We start from the raw sequence: 21061 nt of genomic DNA on the forward strand, positions 1-21061 counted from the left end.
ACTGAGGATGGTGAAAGCAGACCCATTCATTCCACTGAGACCTAGGACTCCTCCCCCAAATGTCCTGGACACAACACAAGGATTCCTATCGGCCAGTTCTCACCTCTGTGAGAACTGCACTGCTAAGACTCTCCTGCCCAGTTGTTCCTTCTTCCTGTTTTTGTACAGGTGTCAGATTTGAAGACCCTCATCTCTTCTCGCTCCTTCCATGAATTTCTCCTATGGTTCTTCCTGACAGTGATTATCCATGGACTCAAACTAATGCCACATGTAACCGGACAACTTGGCTAGTCATCATTGGGGTTTTGAAATAAAATAGAAATTGACTCTTAGCTTTGGGTACAATATTTCTCCCGGTTAATTTATCGAATGTACTCAGCTGGCCTATTTCAGAGCACTCTCTGAACTAGGGCAGAAGCAACACGGCTGGCCAGCAGCATGCTAGGAAGACCACAGAGGAACACGGTTAGCACAGGGGAATAGCATTATGAAAGCAGAACAGAACCTGGAAATCTGCTGGTCCTTCCCCCACCTAAAAGCAATAGCCCCAGCCCGGCAGGATACCAGTTAGTGATTAAGACTAGTGGAATAAGAGTACAGATGTCTAAGAAATGTTAAAGGGTAAAAGTTTCCCTGACCTCTGATGTTTTTCTTGTAAAAGAAGCTTCACTAACATAATACTCAAGTTACACTGTTTGCCAACCCCTTTCCACTCCTGGGAAAGATGAATGATTATTTTTTCTCAATGAGCTAGAGAAATATATATATATATATATATATATATATATATATATATATATATATATTAGTGATTTAATAATGATTGTCAGATAACAGGGTTACAATTTCTTACCTCCACCTCCAGAGTTCTGTGTCTCATCTCCTCCCTTGGAAGCTTCCCTATTCTTTATCCCTCTGGGGATATGGACCAAAATTCTTTATTGGGAGCAGAAGGTGGGAGATCTGGCTTCTGTAATTGCTTCTCCACTGGACCTGGGCATTGGCAGGTGGATACATACCCCCAGCCTGAAAGAAAAAGCAAAAGTTTAAAGCTTCTCTTAGCACCTTCCTACTTATGTCAACTTGAGGTTCATGGAGAACACGCCTTCCGTCACGCTTCTCTGAGTCATGGTTTACAGGGGCAGACTTCTGCATGGGAAGGAAAACCATCAGGTCTAATACTAACTGATATATAACTGAGGCTTCACATTAGGAAGGTTTTTGTTGCCACACATCTAAGCCACAGTTTCAGTTCTGTGCGTTCGCAATCATATTTGCATCATCATCTGTCTCGTAATTGGAGCTGAATTCCAGAGAAGAGACAGAGCCATTATCCTTACCTAGCAAGCACAGTGATCCAAATAACTGACTGGAAATCAGACAGTTAGCAAGTAGCAGAATTAGAATTGAACCCAAAGTCAAATTCTTAGCCCCAGTGGTTTCTTTTTTCCCTGTGAATTTATTTATTTATTTTACCAGTGCACTGCTCAGTTCTGCTTTATGGTGGTACGGAGGGTTGAACCTGGGACCTCTGGTGCCTCCATCATGAGAGTCCACTGTGCTACCTACCACTGATGCTATCTCACCAACTGAGTGTAGATGTGTTTGATTTGGCTATTTTGATCACAGTTCTTTTTTATCTTTATTTATCCCCTTTTGTTGTCCTTGGTGTTTTATTATTGTAGTTGTTATTGATGTTGTCGTTGTTGGATAGGACAGAGAGAAATGGAGAGAGGAGGGGAAGATAGAGAGGAGGAGAGAAAGACAGACACCTGCAGACCTGCTTCACCACTTGTGAAGCGACTCCCCTGCAGGTGGGGAGCCGGGGGCTCGAACTGGGATCCTTACCGGTCCTTGTGCTTGGCGCCAAGTGCGCTTAACCTGCTGCACTACCGCCGGACCCCAAAAGCAAGACTCCCAGATCATAGTTCTATTATCATCATGCAAGGTTTTGACATACAAGTCTAGTCAACTAGTAAATACATTAGCAATACTAGAATGGTTTGGTTCTGGACTCAGCATAAGTTCACCTTGCAGTGTTGGAGAGTCAACCCAAGGTCTCATGAATTCTGTTTTCAAACTTTTAAATTGTCTACCTTTATTTATTTATTTATTTATTTATTTATTTATTCATTTATTTATAATAAATAAATTTGCAGGTCTGCAGAAGTCTATCTTTCTCTCCCCCTCTCTGTCTTCCCTTCCTCTCTCCATTTCTCTCTGTCCTATCCAACAATGACGTCAATAACAACAATAATAACCACAACAATAAAACAAGGACAACAAAAGGGAATAAATACATTAATATAAAATAAATAAATAAAAACATCAAGTCAAACTTGTAAGTCTATTCCATGTTTTCCAGAAAAGAAATCCATTCTGAAAGACACGTTTAATAGTGGCATGTTTTCACACCTGAGGCTTTGAGGTCCTGGGTTCAATTCCCAGCACTGCCATTAGCCAGAGCTGAGCAGTGCTCTGTTTTCTCTCTCTACCCTTCTCTCTTTCATGAAAACAACAAATACATATTTTTTTAAATAGTGGCATGTTTATACCACTATGACCTTGTGATGAATGGAGCCCTGACACTGTTCTTTGCCTACCTTTTCCATATCTCAATTGGGTCCTCAAACATTTGTTCACTAACAGATATTTGTCATCATGTTGTCAGCTACTGATTATGTTTTGTCTGGATTGCTTTATTATCTGTGAAGCACGGTTGATAAATCATTTACATAGTAATTTTCCTATCAAATATATTTCACAAAAATGAGTAGCAAAGCATAAAAATAACATGTTACTATTTAAGCTTCTTCAAGGATGAAAAATATTAGGCGTGTTAAAAGCAGTAAAAAGTTGGCTCAATTAAATTCTTGTTGAATTTAGGCTGGTCAACTGCTTAATCACAACACAAGAAGCAGATTTTAAGTATTTTTTTCTGAATGTTGAGATGTAGTGATACGAAAAAAAATAGATCTACAAAATTATGAAGTAGAAATCATCAAGAAGAAATGTCTCAGGAATTCAAATACAAAGAGAAACGATACAGCTCTGTGAACACAGAAAATACAAAGGTAATCAAGCATCTGACTTGATCCCTTCATGATGAGGAGAGAAACTGATGCTTAACTCTCTTGAGAAGAGCTAGCATATGATTTCATGCTCGATTCCTCAGAAAAAAAAAACCCTTAGTAAGCTCTCCCTGACACTAAAGTACATTTCTTATGTCTACTAAAAGTCCTTTTCAGCAGGCTGGGAGAGCTAGGATTTGAAGAAGACATTACTTTGAGAGATTCATCTTTGTGTTCAGTCTATTCCATGACATATGCAGCATGGCTGATATCAGAGTTCCTGCCATCACATCAGAATTCCATTATAAGTAACTGGGAAAGACAACTGGATGCACTGTGGCAATAAGAAGAACTGAAATTATTGATGTTGTTGTTGTTGGATAGAATGGGGAGACATGAAGAGAGGAGGGGAAGACAGAGAAGGGGAGAGAAAGATAGACACCTGCAGACCTGCTTCACCGCCTGTGAAGTGACTCCCCTGCAGGTGGGGAGCCGGGGGCTCGAACCAGGATCTTCCGCTGGTCCTTGCACTTTGCGCCACGTGCGCTTAACCTGCTGCGCTACCGCCCGACCCCCTAGCATCTTTTTTTTTTTTTCTGATGGCAAAAGCATCGCTGGGCTTTCTCATGTGTGAAACTACCTGGCACAGACTCTGATGGGTCTCCTTTGGTGTCGTGGTTACGTGCAGAGGCTTCAGATTTCTGGGACTTTGTTCTCACTCATCTGCTTACTAAATGTGCAGTCTTGGTCAGACTACCCAAGCGAGTTCATAGACTGAGCGGCATGAGTGGTGAGGAATCTTACAGTCTGCTCAAAGTCTCTGCGGTCCACAACAATCTCATTTGCCAGGTCTACGGGATGATTTAGTTGTACTATTTTTATTAAACATCTACACCCCCAAGCCCCCTTCCCCCAGAGCTACCCAAAACTCAAGAGATGAGTCTGATAAGGTCTGCATCTCCTTGAAACTCATCGAACCATAGCCATAGCTTGAGGTTCTCAGGTAAGAACACCAGCCACTAGCCTCGTGCTTTGAGGCGGAAGGGCAGCAGACATGGCAAGTGGGAATTTCCCAAGAGCCTGAGGTGGTCATGAAATTGAACATGTAGAAAATGAGAACTGAGATCATGAAAAGAAGAATTCCTTCCATCATCAGTTGCCACAATTCGGGATTTTTTTTCCCCTCTAGAGTTATCACTGGGGCTTGGTGCCAACACTACAAATCCACTGCCCCTGTGGTCACTTTCTTTTCTGATTTTTAAAAAAACATTTATTTATTTATTCCCTTTTGTTGCCCTTGTTTTATTGTTGTAGTTATTATTGTTGTTGTTATTGATGTCGTCATTGTTAGATAGGACAGAGAGAAATGGAGAGAGGAGGGGAAGACAGAGAGGAGGAGAGAAAGATAGACACCTGCAGACCTGCTTCAGCGCCTGTGAAATGACCCCCCTGCAGGTGGGGTATCAGGGCTCGAACTGGGATCCTTATGCCGGTCCTTGTGCTTTGCGCCATGTGTGCTTACCCTGCTGGGCTACCACCCGACTCCCTTCGATGATTAATTTTTTTTTTTTTTTTTTGGATAGGACAGAAAGAAATTGAGAGAAGAGAGGGAGATAGAATGGGAGAGAGAAAAAGAGATGCCTGCGGACCTGCTTTGCCACTTGTGAAGCGTGTCCCTACAGGTGGGGAACTGGGAGCTGGAATCCAGACGCTTGACTAGGTCCTTGCACTCTGTACTGTGCACTCAACCAGGTGCGCCACCGCCAGTCCCCTTCAGAAATCTGTAGTATTACACCATTGATCTGACAGCTAGCTACTCCCCTAATTCCTGGTATAAGTCCCCCTTTTTACCAACTTAGGCATCAGCCCTGGGCTGGGGCAGATCCTCACTGTTGCAACACACCGGCTAAACTTCATGCATAACTGAGACCCAGCCCTTCATTCCTGAAACAGTCAAATTCTTTTAATATACCTTCCAAGATACCTGGTAGAAAGGGAAAAAGAGAGGAAGAAAGAAAGAAAGAAAGAAAGAAAGAAAGAAAGAAAGAAAGAAAGAAAAGAAAGAAAGAAAGGAAAGGAAAGGGAAGGAAAGGAAAACCATGTAAGAAAAGTAAGGGGGGCTGGGCAGTGGCACACCTGGTTAGGTGCACAGAGTACTAAGTGCAAGGGCTCATGCAAGGATCCAGGTTCGAGCCCCCGGCTCCCCACCTGCAGGGGAGTCGCTTCATAGGCGGTGAAGCAGGTCTGCAGGTGTCTGTCTTTCTCTCTCCCTCTCTGTCTCCCCCTCCTCTCTTCATTTCTCTCTGTCCTATCCAATAAAGGCTGCCAGGAGCAGTGGATTTGTAGTGTAGATACTGAGCCCCACCAATAACGCTGGAGGCAAAAGAAAGAAAAGTAACAGAGAACAAGAATTACACAAAAATGGGAATAAATGCCAATGTAAAGTAAATGTTGTACACTTTTAATATCCATTTAAATGCATATAAAACTACCTATAATCTTTGATTTTGATTTTGATTTTTTTTGTTTTTATTTACTTTTTTGCCTTCAGGGTTATCGCTGGGGCTCCGGTGCCTGCACTACAAATCCACTGCTCCGGGAAGCATTTTTCCTATTTTGTTGCCCTTGTTGTTACCCTTGTAGTTGCCGTTATTATTATTGTTGTTGTTACTGCTGTCGCCGTTGCTAGACAGAACAGAGAAAATGGAGAGAGGAGGGAAAGACAGAGAGGGGGAGAGAAAGATAGACACCTGCAGACCTGCTTTACTGTCTGTGAAGCAACAGGTGGGGGGCCGAGGGCTCGGACCGGGATCCTTATGCCAGTCCTTGCGCTTTGCCACGTGTGCTTAACCCGCTGCGCTACCACCCGACCCCTCTAGTTTTTATTTATTTATTTATTTTTAAGAACTTATTTATTTATTCACGAGATAGGAGAAGAGAAAGAATCAGCCATCACTCTGGTACATGTGATGCCTGGGATCGAACTCAGGACCTCATGCTTGAGAGTCTAGTGCCTTAGCCACTGCGCCACCTCCCGGACCACTCTAGTTTTTATTTTTAACCAAAACACAGCTCAGATCTAGTTTATGAAGGTTAGGGGGATTGAATCTGGGACTTTGGAGCCTCTGGTATGAAAATCTTTTTGCATAACCATTATTCTATCTCCACCACTCAGGTTACCTAGAATCTTAAATAATATGAATGGTAGCTAGTATCCAGTACTACACTGTGAAAAGCAATTCCTAATAGGTTAAAATGTTTCGTAACAGTGACTTTTTCCCCTCCAGAGTTATCACTGGGACGTGGTACGCACAGCTCCTGCTGGGCATTTTCCTTTTTCCTTTTTTTTCTCCCCTTCCATTTCATTGGATAGGACAGAGAGAAATTGAGAGAGGAGAGACAGAGAGGAAGAAAGAAAGATAGACACCTGCAGACCTGTTTCACCACTTATGGTAAAGTCTCCATTGTAGATGGGGAGCCGGGACTCAAACCCGTGTCCTTGCGTGGGTCCTTGCTCATAGTGCTATGTGCCCTTAACCAAGTGCACCACTGCCCGGCCCCCTGGGATTCTGCTAGAAAACAAAGGAATAAGTGTTGAGTAAACAACCCCAATGTCTATTCACCCACTGGCAGAAGAACTACAGGACCCTGTGTCATGAGTCAATTGCCCCGACTCCGTAGTCCTACCTCCAGACCACTCAACTTCAGGCTTTTTTTTTTTTTTATCAACTCAAGCCCACAGTTTGCTAAAAGGTGATCGCTGCGTCTTTCCAGGACTAATCTCCTTCTTTCTTTTCCCTCCTCTTTTCACCTTGACTGCTTTGGCGGACAGTAGCCGTACCTGTCTTTGCTTTCCCCATCCCTTCACCCCAACCTAGGTCCCAGGCATACTAGCCCACACACCATAACAGAGTCACGTCACTCTCCAGTAAATAGAGTGGCACCGATGCGCTCTTCAGTCAGATGGGCCAGAAAGTTTATGGGAGTATCGCCAAAATATTTCCATAAAACTCGAGGAATGTTCCACCAAGCAAAAGAAAATCTGGGGTCGAATCAGTTTGGGCAGTATTACATAAGCTTTCTGTCTCTTGCAGACTGTAGATTCAAAGGCTCTGAGAAGCCTCATGAATGATCTCCGTGAGTTCTGGGCTCAAAGTGTATTCCAATCTAGTTGCTACCACTTTCTGGTTGTGACAGAGAGAGAAAGAGAGAGAGAGAGAGAGAGAGGGAGAGAGAGAGAGAGAGGGAGGGAGGGAGGGAGGGAGAGAGAGAGAGATCTGCAGACCTGTTTCATCATTTGTGAAGCACCCCCCACCTCCCCCCCCCCCAGGTGGGCTCAAACCTGGATCCTTGTGCCGGTTCTTGAGCTTAGTATAATGTGCTCTTAACCAGGTGCACCACCAGCCGGTCCCCTATTTTATTTTATTATAGAGACAGAAGGAGAGAGAGATAGTGACAGAAACCATAGCACCAAACTTACTTCAATGTGGTGGGGGCTGGGTTTGAACCTGAGTTGCACACATAGCAAGGCAGCATATTATCCAAATAAACTATTTTGCCAACCCTGATTTTACCTGATTATGATTATTTTTTAACAGGCCACTGCTGAACTCCGGTTTATAGTGGTGCTAAGAATTGAACCGTGGACTTTTAGTGCCTCGGGCATGAAAGATATTTTACATAATGACTACACTATCTCTCCTCAGTCCCAAAGAGTTACATTATGGCTTTTAATAAATTTATTTTTTAAATTAGGGAAATGGGGGGATGGGTGGTGGTGCACCTGATTAAAAGCACATGTACAATGCGCAAGGACCCGGGTTCGAAAGCTTTGTGAGTGGTGAAGCAGGGCTGCAGGTATCCTGGTCTCTCTTCCTCTCGCTATCTCCCCTTCCTTCTCAATTTCTCGTTATTTCTAGCCAATAAATAAAGATAATAAAAATTTTAAAGAAATTCAGTTATGGAAATGTTGCTGCAGGGTGTGTGAACTCTTTAAATGTCTACATGAACATTTGTGTTTGGGGAGAACAATAGTGCTATTTACTGGGAGCTCCAGAGAGAAGGAGGTAAAATAATTCATGTGAACTTGTTAGCCAAGACTTTTTCCAGTTATTTCCTTTTTTATTATTCATCATGTGTCAAGGTCCCAGGTCTCATGCATTCTAATGAAAGTATGAGTAAACAAACAGAATTATTTCAGATAAGGGTGATTCTAACATGGCAACAAAATGTACCTGATGTTATAAAGAATAATCCAAAAAGAATAACAAGGTCTAATTTTAGATTGGAGGGACAAAGCATTCTAACAAAGGCTTTTATTAACTTATTTATTTATTTGCCTCCAAGGTTATTGCTGGGGCTCGGTGCCTGTACTATGGATTTCGTATTTGTTATTGTTGCTGATGGATAGGACAGAGAGAAATCGAGAAATGAGGGGAGAGAGGGGGAGAGAAAGATAGACACCTACAGACCTGCTTCACCACATACAAAGTGACCCCCCCTATAGGTGGGGAGCCAGGGCTGGAATAGGGATCCTTATGCCGGTCCTTGTGCTTTGCGCCAGGTACGCTTAACCCGCTGTGCTACCGCCCGACCTCTCAACAAAGGCCTTTTTTTTTTTTTTTTTTGGAATTTTTTTTCATATTTATTTATTTATTCCCTTTTGTTGCATTTTTTTTTTAAATTGTTGTTGTTGTTATAAATGGTGTCGTTGTTGGATAGGGCAGAGAGAAATGGAGAGAGGAGGGGAAGACAGAGGGGGAGAGAAAGACACTTGCAGACCTGCTTCACCGCCTGTGAAGCGACTCCCCTGCAGGTGGGGATCCAGGGGCTCGAACCAAGATTCTTATGCGGGTCCTTGAGCTTTGTGCCACCTGCGCTTAACCCGCTGCGCTACCGCCCGACTCCCAACAAAGGCCTTTTATCTGAACATAAAAGGGGACTGTACTCCTTAACCAGTCAGTCAGTCAGTCCGTCAGGCAGTCCATCAGTCAGTCAACAAGTGTCTACTGACCACTACTTTTTGCCATCACTCTTAGGATAAATGATAAAGCAATAAACAAAAACAGACAAGAATACCTCGTTGAGGCTCAATTTGGGGGCTTTGGGCCTTGGGAAGGTTTATGGACACCTGTGGAATGATTCAAAAGCCTATGAAGCAGAAGGTTAAAACCGTGAAACAACTGATCTGATGGACCTCAGGATGGGAAGGCTGGCAACCACCCCTGAGTTCTGATACGCACATCTGTAACTGTACATGCAAGCAAAGCAAAGGAATCCGAACAACAGCTGGGGAGACAGGGCAGCTTCCGGTCTCTACCGCACCGCCTCTCCAGTCCACCTGTGTTAAACAGCAGCCTGCTCAGTCACAGATGGACTTGGCACCCACCTGTACTGCCGCCATTGGTTGGTGCGAAGGTGTGTATGTCTTTGTGGAAAATGGGGTAAAGGATACTGTAGAGTTTGGAAAAGATGCGTATGTCTATCTGAAGAATTCACCTCAAGGTTTTCTTTCAAAAATGGGAGTGATTACTCTCTGCTTTCTCCTTCAAAAAAAAAAAAAATGAGGGAGTCGGGTGGTAGCGCAACGGGTTAAGCACATGGCACAAAGCTCAAGGACTGGCATTAAGGAAACTGGTTCAAGATCCCGGATCCCCACCTGCAAGGGAGTCGCTTCATAAGCAGTGAAGCAGGTCTGCAGGTGTCTATCTTTCTCTTCCCATCTCTGTCTTCCCCTCCTCTCTCCATTTCACTCTGTCCTATCCAACAACAATGACATCAATAACAACAAGAATAATAACCACAACAACAATAAAAAACAAGGGCAACAAAAGGGAAAATAAATAAATAAAACAAAAATTTTAAAAATGAATAAAGAAAAGAGCACAAATACTTGAAGGTAAAAAAGGAAAAAAAGAACATCTCTTCTAATGTTCATATTCCATGCAAAATAAACAAAAAGGAAATTATATCATGTGCCCAATGGTAAAAAGTTCTATGGGGGAAAGAAAGCAATTAAAGGAAAGACTATTTAGTTTTGACTTTAGAAATTTTAACAGGTTTCAGGAACTCTTCGATGAAGAGATAATATGTAAGTTAAGACATAGTTGAGAGAGGTAAGGAAGTGAGTCATACAGAATTCTGGAGGGAAAAAACTCAAGGGAGAAAGAATAGCACATACAAAGGCCCTGGGGCAAGTGTGTCTGGTATATTCAAGGAAGATGGCCAGAATACCCAGAGGAGAATAAACAAAGGGAAAGATAAGAACAACAACAACAAAAAAAAAAAAACCCTGCCAGATTATGTAACAATAAACAAAGATCTGAAGTAAGATTATTTCAGAGGAGAGGTGATGGTGGCACACCTGGTGAAGCACTCAAGTTTCAATTCTCAAGGGCCTGGGTTCAAGTCTCCAGTCTCTAGTGGCAGGGAGAAAACTTCATCAAAGGTATCAAAGGTGAAGTAGTGCTGCAGGTGTCTCTTTTTTCTTCTGTCCTTCTCCATCTCTCCTTCTTTCTTGACTTCTCTCTGCCTTTATGAAATAAATAGGAAAAAATATATATTATTTCAGACAGACAGAATTTTAGTAGTTGCTAAAAGGTCTTGACTCAGGACCAGTACTGGTATGTAGCATCAGAAAAGAGATTGACAGTGTCTGGAAATTATGAGGATGTGGTTGAGCTTGGCAGGGCTTGATCTGAGGGCCACATCCATCCTGTCAGTCTCTCTCTCTTTCTGCTGAGAGGCCGAGCAAGGAGGGACACAATTCCCCAAGATTTGCCTCGTATTATCAGACTCCCTGCCTCACAAAGCACCCTGCACTCCTGATGCTATGCTCCCTTATTATCCACAAAATCATTGTTTTGTCTGAAAAATCCCCACCTATTCCATTCATTTGATCTATCTTCTTTCTACCCTCAAGACCCTCCCTGCCTGCAGGGTATTATTAATCCTACCAGTTAAAACCCTCACAACAGTTGCTAAGGAAGTTCCTACCTTTCCCAGCCCCTTTTGCCTTTCTCCGCCCCTTTCCAAACCATGTCAAGCCATTTCTGACTTGCCACTTCCGGGTCTGCCTTTTAAAAGCCTTGGCTCTCTGATCAATAAAGAATTGAATTGCCTTGCCACCACAAGCTTGGTTCCTGGGTCATCTCTCTCATGCGTCCCTGAGTGAGTAGCAGCCCAGGCTAGCTCTGGTCAGTCTCATTCTCTCCAAACCAGAGAGTACATGCCCGGGAAGAGGTACCCTCCATGCTAGCCCGGCAGATAGAACTGGATCAAACTGAGCATGGGGAAAAGCTGAGATGAGGTCCAAGAAGTCATCTGGGAGAGATGATGGAGAGCCTTGTGATGTGATAGATCCACGTGCTGATGTGTGGAGTGTGCAGACAAACTTTATCTGAGTACATTTGAAAAAGAAACCTACAATCATGGTTGTTGTTACCTAAGACACATTCTGCTGAGTAGGTTAAGAAACATAGCCAGGGGGTCGGGCGGTGGCACAGTGGGTTAAGCGCATGTGGTGCAATGTGCAGGGACCAGCATAAGAATCCTGGTTTGAGCCTCTGACTCTCCACCTGCAGGGGAGTCACTTCACAGGCGGTGAAGCAGGTCTGCAGATGTCTGTCTTTCTCTCCCCCTCTCTGTCTTCCCCTCCTCTCTCCATTTCTCTCTGTCCTATCCAACAATGAACAACATCAACAATGGTAATAATAATAACCACAATGAAGCTACAACAACAAGGGCAACAAAAGGGGAAAAAAATGGCCTCCAGGAGCAGTGGATTCATGGTGCAGGCACCGAGCCCAGCAATAACCCTGGAGGGAAAAAAAAAAAAAAAAAAAACCGTAGCCAGAGAGCCAATTTTAACTCAACATTCTGATCACTCCCATCTCAGTCCAGAGCTATTTGGAATTATTATTATTATTTTTAACCAGAGCACTGCTTAGCTCTGACTTATGGTGGTGCTGGGGATTGAACCTGGGACTTTGGAGCCTCAGGTATAAGAACCATTATGCTATCTACACCCACCCTCTGTCAGGAATTCTGTTACAACGGGACTTTAACAAACATTTGTGAAAAGGGCTTTAAACTCCCTGTCTCATGTTAGAATCGGATCAGATCACTCCTCTCCTCAAAACTTTCTTCGGATTTTAATTTTTTTATTATCTTTATTTATTTATTGGAAAGAGACAGTTAGAAATCAAAGGGAAGGGGGAGATAGAGAGGAAGAGAGACAGAGAGACACCTGCAGCCCTGCTTCACCACTCATGAAGCTTTCCTCCTGCAGGTGGGGACCAGGTGCTCAGACCTGGGACCTTATTCACTATAACATGTGCACTCAATCAGGTGTGCCACCATGTGGCTCCATCCTATCTTTCTTTCTTTTTTTTTTTTCCTTTTATTTTAATAGCGTAGCCATGCTGTCAGGAGTATGTAAATCAGTAGTAGTAAGGGGCCTGGCAGTGGTGCACTTGGTTGAGCACACGTGTTACACTGTATAAGGACCCAGGTTGGAGGCTCCCGCTTCCTACCTGCAGGCGGAAAGCTTTACAAGTGGTGAAGCAGCAATGCAGTTGTCTCTCTTCTTTTCGATCACCCCCTTCCCTCTTATAAAGCTAATTTAAGGGGGGCAGGCAGTAGTGCAGCGGGTTAAGTGTACATAGTATGAAGCACAAGGGCCAGTTCAAGGATCCCAAGTTCGAGCCCCAGCTCCCCACCTGCAGGAGGGGTTGAAGTGGTGAAGCAGGTCTGCAGGTGTCTGTCTTTCTCTCCCCTCTCTGTCTTCCCCTCCTCTCACAATTTCTCTCTGTCCTATCCAACAATAACAATGAAAAAAATGGCCATAGGAGCAGTGGATTCATAGTGCAGGCACAAAGCCCCAGCGATAATCCTGGAGTCCAAAAAATTACGAATGAATAAATAAACTAATCGATTTATTATTGATTAATTGATATATATGATTGAGATCAATGAACTGAAACTTATTAGTTATAATAGCATCATGTTACATTATTGGCAGGACTCACTTATTGAGTCCTGACTCTGGCACATAGAGTGTGCATTCAACTTTGAACAACCCAGTAAGGTAGGTTTTATAAGCTGCATTGAGCAGAATGAGGTCAAATCAGTTGTCCAGGCTCGTGGACTAGGCAACAGGATTCAGAGTTGGGTTCCTCCAGCTTCTGAGCCTGTGAACTTTACACTCCACATTGCGCCAGAGGGAGCCTAGGCAGGAAGAGAAAGCTTTCTTTCAGACAAAGGGACATCTTTCAGAGAGGACTAGTTATGAAGATGAGTGGAAGAGTAGAGAAGCCAAACAGGAAACTTAGTACGATTGGGAGGCTGCGTGAATGCCACCAGGAGAAGATGATGTTATGAGCCAAGAAGCCTCGAGAAGCCTGGGCTGTCGGGCAGGGGCAGAGGATGCTAGAAACAGAGGAACTGCCTGGGGGAGAGCTGGGGCCAGGAAGGGAGGGGCTGTCCAATGGGAGCCTGCCAGATTCCACAGGAAGCAGGGAAAGAAAGAGTGAGAAATACCGTGGCTTCTCTCTTCCCCTGCTTCCAGTTTTTGATGGTGATTTGCACTGTTTTAACCTCTTGGGAGCCAAAGAACAGAGGACTTGTGAGAGGCACTACCAGCTGAGCATGGGAAAGCAGTGCTGGGGCGAGGGGGACTAGGTCTCAGATTAGCGCAGGCCTCCTTCTCCTGTCTGCAGCTAAGAGGACTAGGACCTGGAGGGGGCGGGGGGGGGCGGGGAGACAACATCACAGCTGTGCAAAAAGACTTTAATGCCTGCAGCATCAAAAGTCTCAGGCTCAATCCCCAGGACCATCATAACCAGAGCTGAGCAGAGCTCTGGCTAAAGAAAAAAAAAAAAAAATCGAAGGACAATAAAGTAAATCATATTCCATATGGTACTAGAAATAATGGACAGAGATATTCAGAAAATTCAAAAGGGGGCAGCAGAAAGGGAGGAAGGAACTCCTCAGATGGAAGGTGAAGAGGCTGGGGGAGTTACACTGATTCCTAAAAAAAGCTGGGATTTGTTTCTTTTTCTTTTCCATCCTCCCTCCCTTCCTCCCTCCCTCCCTCCCTCCTTTCCTTCCTTCCTTCCTTCCTTCCTTCCTTCCTTCCTTCCTTCCTTCCTCTTTTTTCTTTCTCCCTCTCCCTCTCTGTCCTCATCCTTCTCCTCCCTGTGTTCCTCCTCTCCCTCCTTCTCATCTTCTTGCTATACTGAAGAGTGAACCCAGCACCATACGTGCGAACGCTACACTGAAGAGCCTCACCGAGCCAATTTTTTCATCTCTGGGTGGTTCCAGTGTGCAATTAGGGTCAGGAGTAACGTGTTGAGGTATACCTCGGGGTCACAGGGTGGGAGCAAGCAGCAAAGGGCATGGGGTAACTGAGCGCAGGAGGGGTGGGAAGAGAGGGGTAAATTCTGGCTGCAGAGCAGAGGCAGGAACCCCAAGCTGAGCCCTGATGTGTTGTCTGCAACCAGACATGCAGAGAAATGAGTGAGCTCCATATAAAGGAAGCATGAGAAGAGAAGAGAGGGGGAAAAAAGAACAAAAAAGAGAGGAGGGGAGAGGAGAGGAGAGGAGAGGAGAGAGAGGAGAGGAGAGAGAGGAGAGAAGAGGAGAGGAGAGGAGAGGAGAGGAGAGGAGAGGAGAGGAGAGGAGAGGAGAGGAGAGGAGAGGAGAGGAGAGGAGAGGAGAGGAGAGGAGAGGAGAGGAGAGGAGAGGAGAGGAGCTACTCAGTGCATTTCTGGGAACATGGGTTTTTTCAGAATCCTTTGAAATCCTTTCAGCAGAACCCAGAAGTCCCTATTGAATTTCAACATGGGATCTGGCATGACACATCCTTTGCAACATTTCTTCTAGCTCTAAACAAGAACATCCCTTCTTCCAAAATGATGTTCTTAATTTAGTTCTCTTATGGCCAATATTTATATAAAGATTTTCATACTTTACTAATTTATCTTTTGTGTGTGTGTGTGTGTGTGTGTGTGGGGGTGGGATCTGCTAGGAATCGAACCCAGGACCTCACACATACAAAGCAAATGCGCTACAATTGACGTACCTGTCCGATACCCCCATCTCAGCTTTAAATCACTTTCATGGAGATGAAGAGACGGGCTCATTGAGGCAGAAAGAGAATGTGATAGATAGCCTCGATGTCCTTGGGCTGCTGGTCAATGTAATGTGAGCCCATGTAGGTCAAAAGCCAAGAGTAAAGCTTAGCTGCTGGGCTTACAAGTTTGACAATTTAAAATAAGAAGCATCAGTGACCCAATGAACGAGTAATTGCCACTGCTTAAGAGTGATTCCTGGGGGGTGGGGGGTTGGAGTAAAAAGGGTGGGGGTAGATAGTATAATGGTTATGCAACGAGACTTTGGAGCCTGAGGCTCCAAAATCCCAGGTCCAATCCCTGCACCACCATAAGCCAGAGCCAAGAAATGCTCTGGTAAAAAAAAAAAAAATTAAAATTAAAAATTAAAAACAAGATATTTGTGCGGTCCAATTACAATGTGCTTTCTGCAGCAGTGTGAAGTTCTCCTGTAATCCTCCCCCTTCCCAGCTTTTTTCAAATCTCAGGTTTTAAATGTTACTCTCAGGGTGGATGAGGACAGTTGTTTGTGTCAGCAATAAATGAGCCCAGTTTCTTTACACCATGTGAAAGGAAGTAGGAGTAGTAATATCTGATTTCTGTCATGGGGCCCTAGCCCCATGTGAGTTAAGTCCAAGTGCCAGCTGGAGGCAGAACAGAACAGAGGCAGAATGGCCTATGAGGAAGAGGGCCAAAGGTCAGTCCTGGAGTAGCTGTACCACAGGTGAGATTGAAGGAGAGACCTACAACACTAAAAGCAGGAGAGCAATTCAAGTTCAGCAGTCGGAGGAATGCGAGGACACAGCAGGAAGGGAGCGCACACAGGAAGAGGAGCTGAGCTCCGGCTCTGAATGAGGCCGGGGTATCTGAAGTTCATTCTTGTCCTATGGATGGGTTTCATAGGCGTCTGGGTGAATAGGAAGGAGTCAGGAAGTGCAGGATGGGGGAGATCTTAGGGGGGAAACAAAAGGCCCCAAACTGCTATTGGACAGCCCACTTCAGTGTTGTTAAAATTTCGGAGGCTCTTGCCAGGCGGGATAGCTTCATGGGCAGGTAACAGAGACGCGGAGACAACGGCTGGGCAGGGAAGCTGTATTTCTTTATTCAGGAACAATGATTCATAAACTAAGACAAACTAATCACCAAACAGAACTCTGCTGTCTCTTTGTGGCGGCACAAGCACTCTCTCTTACTCTGGAACTCAGGAACTCTCTCCAACTCTCTCTCTGGAACTCAGGAACTCTTCAACTCTGGAACTCTGAAACTCTTCAACTGTGGAACTCTCTCTTACTCTGTAACTCTCAAAATCTGGAACTCAGGAACCCTGGAACTCTGGCGGGGTTCCTAGGGGCGGGGCCAATCGGGCCCGCGAAAACTAAGTGGACTGATCTAATTCTCTTGGCGGGGGAGAACTAGAACCCAATGTAAAGCATACAACACTTCAGTGACCCTGAGTCATGTAGAAGAAGTGACATGTGGGTGAAACACAGCGTCTACTGTTTTTAAAGTAAAGGAGCTGGTGGGTACGAGGGGTAGGGAGGGAACAAGGGTCATGTCCGGGGGGGCAGGCAAGCACCCCTTGTTGAGCACACATATTACAGTGCACAAGGACCCATGTTCAAGCCCCTGCTTCCCACCTGTGGGAGGGAAGCTCACAAGTTTGTGAAGTAGTTGCAGGTGTCTCCCTCTCAACCTCCCTCCCTCTTTCTTCTCTCTACCCACAAATAAATAAATAAATAAATAAATAAATAAAATGTTTTAAAAACATTTTAAATAAAGGGCACATGCAGAGAAATGGTTTAGCGGGTAGAGCACAGGACTTGCATGTCTGAGGTCTTGTAGTGATGTTCTGGGCTCTCTCTCTCTGTCTGCCTCAGTGCAATAAATCTTCTTTAAAACTTTATCTTGTCACTCAAACTTAACCACTCAGGCTGAATTTTTCAGGCAGAGAGAGAGAAAACACCATAGCACCAAAGCCTCTCCTCTGTGGTGGAGACCAGGCTTGAACTTGGCTTGTATATGTAGCAGAACAGGTGAGACACACTGTCCAGGTGAGCTCTTAATAACCAGGTGGTAGATAGTGGAAGAGGAGGAGGAAGAAAGGAAAAAAGGAAGAAAGAAAGAAAGAAAGAAAGAAAGAGAGAGAGGAAGAAAGGGAGGAAGGAAGAAAAAAGAGACTAGCAAGTGGGAAAATGTTTGGACTGGTAAAACATTAGACTTGTATGCCTATGTTGACCACATCTTACCAGAATGGTGCTCTGGCTTCTCTGTAGCATATGTAAACCTTTCTCTTGTATTGACAATTTATTATCATTATTGTTTTTTTATTTTTTTGCCTCCAGGGTCATGGCTGGGGCTCAGTGCCTGCACCATGAATCCACTGCTCCTGGAGGCCATTTTTCCCCTTTTTGTGTTGCCCTTGTTGTTGTAGCCTTGTTGTGGTTATTATTGTTATTGTTGATGTCGTTCGTTGTTGGATAGGACAGAGAGAAATGGAGAGAGGAGGGGGAGACAGAGAGGGGGAGAGAAAGACAGACACCTGTAGACCTGCTTCACCGTCTGTGAAACGATTCCCCTGCAGGTGGGGAGCCGGGGGCTCGAACCGGGATCCTTCCGCCGGTCCTTGAGCTTTGCGCCAAGTGCACTTAACCCGCTGCGCTACTGCCCGAGGGTTAAGTGCACTACCCCCTATTATCATTATTTTAAATGATCACTATTCTTTCAAGAAGGAAAGTAAGAAGACAAGTGTGCAAGTCTTTTAGGAAAGTCTAAGAGTAATACAGTTCAAAGGGGGTAAAAAGAAGTTCTTTTTGAGTGGATGGGCTGCCACTGCCAGAAAAAGTCACATATGTGTCATCCTACGTTGCCCCCATAAACCAAGGTGACCCTGGTAGCAATTCAGAGAAATGCAGGAACAGCTTTTGAACTTGGGATGTCTCCATTTCACCCGGCTAGAGTGACAGCTGTTTTCCTTTGTCCTCGAATCCGGAGTTGTAAGGTATATTAACATTCTTATATATATAGCATCCATCCAATTTAGAAAAACAATTTTTGCCTCCAGTGTTATTGCTGGGGCTCGGTGCCTGCACTACAAATCCACTGCTCTTGGTTGTTGTTGGATAGGACAGAATGCAATGGAGAGAGGAGGGGAAGACAGAGAGGGGGAGACATAGAGATAGATAAGACACCTACAGACCTGCTTCACCGCTTGGGAAGCGACTCCTTTGCAGGTGGGGAGCCGGGGGCTCGAACCGGGATCCTTACAGCGGTCCTTGCGCTTCACGCCATGTGCACTTAACCCGGTGAGCTAATGCTCAGCCTCCAGAAATCTTGAACAATTTCAAAAGTCTAAATTCACACAATCCATGTGCTCCTTTGCTACATCCAGGGGACTGTGACACTGAATGACCTGCTGGCCAATTCCTGGGGGCCAGAAGAGAGGGTAGGCCAGAGACCTAGGGTCATAAGAACTAGGGAAAGCACACCCCAAAGAGACCACTGTTGGCAATAAAATAAATAAATAAATAAGAGAGTAGGGGGAAATATGCTTGCCAGATCTCTCTCACCATCTGTCCAGTTCACACAGGTAGTGTGAATCCTTAAAGACCCAAACCCAGGCTCGTCTATCTTGAAGTATTGTTTGTGTTTTCTCCTTTGCTGGGGAGAAACCTGTATGAGTGCTGCTGAACTCCTGGTGCTCCGCTCCATCTGCCGAGTCTTTTCTACCCGCGTCCACCACCCCCAGCCCCGCCTGGAGTCTGGTTGGGTGGAAATGCTGCATAGAATGGGCCCAGAGTTAATCATCTGCAGGTTTGCCCTGATAAGTCACAGTGTGTTTGCTGTGCTCCTTCCAAGAGTCAACAGCAGCTGCGGGGCCCGCGGACAGCGGCCTACGGCATTCAGAGCACTGGGCCTGATGGGAGCCGTTCTGAACACCACCATCTGGAATGCTTCTGTTGCTCCGAAGGCACTTGTCTGTGTCTCCCATGGACACAACATCCAGATGCCAAAAACTGAGCCAAGTTCACTGAATGTACAAATGGCCTGACGTCAGTGGAATTTGCTCATAATTTTGACCTCATGTGTGATGTACTGTCTGAATTCACAGATCTGTCAAAACAATTGGAGGGAAGACAAGAGAGAAGACACATAGTGGAGGGGGGAAAGAGGAAGGAAGAGTGAAGTAAAAGATGGAAGAGGAGGAGGAGGGAGAGGAGGAGGAACAACAGGAAATTAGAATATGACCAAGAACTGTGGCAGGACAGGTTCAGCTTTTTCGACTCCTGAGGCCAATGGTCCCTGCAAGTTTGTTGAAAGCATTCACGCCAAATACAACATGGCCTTTTCAAGCACTGGATTACGTGAGTGTGAAGCTGTTAAAAATCAGTGTAGCAAAAAGCCAGCTTCACTTGGCCAGTGCCACAAAGTACAAAATGATGATTACTCATTCTGCCAAGACCCAAGGTTCCCCAAACACAGTGGTGGTTTGAGCCGTCATTGATATATATCTATATCCAGCTTGCCATTCTTTAAAACAGCGAATTTGCTGTTAAAAGCCAGGCATCTGCAGTTTTGGCTTGCCCTGTGTCCAGAGACAGACTCATTAGAAAGCAAACAGAGTTTGAACTCCAGAGTCCTTCATTCACGTGGAGTCGTGTAAGTGCTAGCAGAATCGAGGAGTTGTGGAGTATTCTAGAGAGTCTGAGGAAGGAAGCCACATTACAACCCAAAACCATTTCTATAGAGAAGTATTTTTGGTAGCTGTCTAAACAGACCTTAGAAGAAAAGAAAGTGAATTCCCGAGATTCTTGACAGTTGCTGCGATCGATTTTCTCATTCTAAATAAAATTCATGTTCTTCTCCTTTTTTTTATTTTTCTCTGTTGTCATAACTGGGGTTCCATCACTCAGGGCTGATGTTTGCAGAGGAAGAGAGTAGAAGAGACCTCACCATGAAACTCCCTTCAGCTAGGTGGGGCTCAGGCTTGAACTTGGGGCTTCTCTCTGGCAAAACAACACACAATCCAAGTGAGCTAATTTTCAGCACTATACCTATTTTTGAGATGCATAATTTTATGGTGGTTCTGTTTTGTTCTGTTTGCCTTTCTCCTGGGACTTCACAGCTCTAGGCTGACTTTTTGTTTGTCTCAGTTTAAGTGAAGCAGTGAGGGAAAGAAACTACAGCAACAAAATTTCCTTCATTCGATGTGGCAGAGACCAGGCTCAAACCTGGGTTGCATGAGTAGCAAAGCAGCACTTTATCCAACTAGACAAGTGAGCGATTTTGCTCCCCCCACTTATTTACTTATTTATTTTTAACAAAAGAGAGGTTCCACATTATAAGTCTTCAGCCTCCATGAACGTGAATCTGTCTTTGTCTGCCTCTATGACTATTCTTCTGAAATGTGTTCATGGAAAGGTCCTTGGACTGACTCAGTGGTGGGCAGATGACCCAGAACGAGACAGTAATTGGTTCCGAGCCCCAGGATGCCTTACCCAACAGTTTTGGTTACAACCTTCCTCCAGTTAAGTAATCTCAACTTTGGGTGGCTGAAGGCATTGTAGGAGGGCGTGTCATTTCACTTGGAGGACATTTAAAAATATGGACCTTTGCGACACACTCCCAGCTTATCCTGAAATTCTGACTGGCCTAACGTTTGAGGAAGTGTTAGGGGTTGTTGGAAGGACCTGCATTTTAGAAAAGTTTTCTTTTGCACAGACTAGAGACAAGATCACAGGAAATCTAATCAAGATGCTGCTGCTCTGAATTCTGTAGATGTTATTGAAATCCTACCAACTTTTCATTTGTGTTTGTAGTAATTGTACTCTCTATAATTGATGGCCTCCCCCAAAAGACAACAGCAATGTCCTAATAGCTGAC

General features: G+C 44.6%; 1 long non-coding RNA gene across 1 annotated transcript in view; it reads right to left on the minus strand.

Moving 5' to 3' along the window:
* Positions 1–21061, minus strand: part of LOC132533910 (uncharacterized) — a 74138-nt gene that overhangs the window by 12962 nt on the left and 40115 nt on the right. Inside the window, exon 2 of the long non-coding RNA XR_009545672.1 lies at positions 854–1026. This is a non-coding gene — a long non-coding RNA (uncharacterized LOC132533910). The remainder of the gene's footprint in view (positions 1–853; positions 1027–21061) is intronic.

Source organism: Erinaceus europaeus, chromosome 17, assembly GCF_950295315.1.
Source record: "Erinaceus europaeus chromosome 17, mEriEur2.1, whole genome shotgun sequence".
NCBI classification, from domain to species: domain Eukaryota; kingdom Metazoa; phylum Chordata; class Mammalia; order Eulipotyphla; family Erinaceidae; genus Erinaceus; species Erinaceus europaeus.